The sequence below is a fragment of the Molothrus ater genome, chromosome 5 (assembly GCF_012460135.2).
Source record: "Molothrus ater isolate BHLD 08-10-18 breed brown headed cowbird chromosome 5, BPBGC_Mater_1.1, whole genome shotgun sequence".
In the NCBI taxonomy this organism is placed as follows: Eukaryota; Metazoa; Chordata; class Aves; order Passeriformes; family Icteridae; genus Molothrus; species Molothrus ater.
The window spans coordinates 58,370,867-58,373,721 of NC_050482.2; positions in this window are offsets into that span (position 1 = coordinate 58,370,867).

Below are 2,855 nucleotides of genomic sequence, written 5' to 3' on the forward strand. Positions count from 1 at the left end.
GAGTGAGGCTGTGTTGTTGATAATACTTGACAAAAGTTAAGATGGTTAAGGCTTAATAAACTCCTACATTTGTTTTTCTGTTCTTGGTATTTTGCTCTCACTTGTCATCTGACCCTCTGACATGCAAACACTGCAAACACAAGTGATAGCCACATAGCTCCACTGCACTGCAATGATAACTTGATGTTATTATGCCCTCTAATGTTGACTTCCTACATAGTTACAGACTTTTAACATTCTAAAAAATATGCACCTATCTACTAACCTTTATGCAAGGATGGGGTTCACAAGGTATTTCTGAAAGAACTGCCTGATTATAACTCTTTAGAATCTTCAGCTTTATGAATCCTGCAAAGATAACAAAATGAAAGCAAGACTTACACAGATTTACTGGAAGTAAAAAAAATGTGTAACAAATCTCTCATCTGTTCAAGGAGGCAAACAGAAAGAGAATCTGTCATCTTTGGCTCTACAAGATTGTCTATCACCAAGCAGATAAATATCATCTGGGTTTCAATCAGTTCTGTTTCTCATGATTTCTCTGTACATTGGAGTATTGTAAATGTCCCCAAAGGTTGTCAGTATGAAAAAGAATTTGGTGAGGGAATTGAGATGCCTAAGCATTAAACACAGCTTTAATACATTAAGGACCATGTAGATTCTTTTACACTCGAGGCCAGTTAAGTACTTCCATGCTCTTATTCAGCTGAGGCTAGAAAAAATTAACCTTTAAATTCTGAGTTACATTCAAAAACAATTTTAAAAAACCAAACAATGGGGGAAAATACAAAAGGCAAGAAAAAGAAATTTCAGGTTTTTTATATCCCAATGTACAGGAAAAACTCATGGTCCAAGTGTTCATTTAAATGTATACAAGTGTAATAAATATTGGGGGTGTGAAGACAGATTCAGCAGAGCAGAAACAGCCTTGACCCAAAAAAGTTATTTTTTTTCATCACAGCTTTTTGGCTTCTCCTCAAGAGAACAATGTCACACCTGAGTGGAGACAGAACAGAAATTCTTTGCAAGCAGCAGGATAAAGTGTTTTAAATGCAAAGAGCAGGGTTTTGTTCAGAGGGTCACCAGAAGTGGTAACATCCTGTTTTCATCTTTGTGGTTTGCACTGATACGCTTCGAGTCTGTTTGGTTAACGAAAGTTGGAACAACAAAAGTGATCTGACATGAAAGGCAGAATAAATTTATCTGCTCAGAGCAAATTACACCCAACCCCTCTGCTAAAAATTAAAGAGCAGTTTATGGAATCCCTGATGCACTTGATCTCAGGAAATAGCATTTGGGCAATTTTGTTTCAATAAGGAAAATAATGGGAAAAGATTTGTTTCCGTTATTAAATCCCATGTCTCTAAATAAGCATTAAGATACATCTCTATTATTTAACCACTTTAAAGATACAGATTTTCATATTAACAGTTAATATTTCATATTATCTGAGAATAACCAATATAGACCTGGGAAATTAAGGTTTTGGATCTTTTGAATTACAGAAGGTAATAGTCACACACTTAAGAGGTTCTGAATCAAAACGAAATTCTGTTTTCTTCAGAAATAATGAAAGCTGGAACAGTGATCTTTGCCTTATAATAACCTGATTGATAATGCATCAGGAGCAAACAGACAACCAATCTGCAAGGAATCAGTGAAACCATTAACAGAAGGCTTTGCAAAGGCATGGATTACACCTGAAGGATGAGACGTCATCCAGAGGTACCTGGACACTGCAGAAGTGGCCATGGGAATCTGATGGGGCTAAACAGGACCAAGTGCTGGTGCTGTACTGGGGATTAATGCAGGCTGGGGATGAGCAGAGGCAACAGCCCTGGCAGGACTTGGGGATGCTGTGGGTAAGAGCTGGCCCTGCCCTGGCTTTGTGTGCTGGGACCCAGAGCCCCCCTGTGCTGGGCTGCACCCAGAGCGCCAGGGCAGCAGGGCAGGGGGGATTCTGCCCCTCTGCCCCTCTCTGCTGAGCCCCCCCTGCAGGGCTGCATCCAGCCCTGGGCCCAACACAGGAAGGACAGGGAGCACAAGGAGCCAGGCCAGAGCAGGGACACCAAGGGGATCAGAGGGATGGAGCAGCTCTGCTGGGAGGAAAGGCTGAGGGAATTGGGATTGTTCAGCCTGGAGAAGAGAAGGCTTAGGGTGACCTCATTGTGGCCTTGCAGTGCCTGAAGGGAGCCCACAGGAAAGATGGAGAGAGACTCTTGGCAAGGGCCTGGAGTGACAGGACAAGGGGCAATGGCTTCACACTGACAGAGAGGAGATTTAGATTGGGTATTGAGAAAAAATTGTTCCCTGTGAGGGTGGTGAGGTTCTGGCACATGTTGCCCAGAGAACCTGTGGCTGCCCATCCCTGGAAGTGTCCAAGGCCAGGCTGGATGAGGCTTGGAGCAACCTGGGATAGTGGAAGATGCCCCTGTCCATGGTGGGGTTTGGAACTGGATGATCTTTAAGGTCCCTTCCAACCCCAGCCATTCCATGATTCTATTATATTCCTTTGTTAATGCAATTCCCTGAGTCACGAGTAATATATGGAGAAATGGATCTGCTGCCATCCACTGTAAGCAATAGGCTTAGATAAGAAATTACTGACACTGTGGAATAGTAAAAACTCAGTTTCATTTATCAGTAGCAATCACTTTACTGCTTTACAAAACCCCTACCTTAGCATGGTATCATGATCCTCAATGAAACCCTAGGAGCTCCAAGGAAATTCCTCATTGTCTGAGCCTGACTAATGCTGCTGACTTCCAGTAAGAGCATACACAGGCAAAAATATCTGCCAGACTGCAACCAACATTTAAAGTGACCTTCAAAATTAATACATTCAAGGAATACAG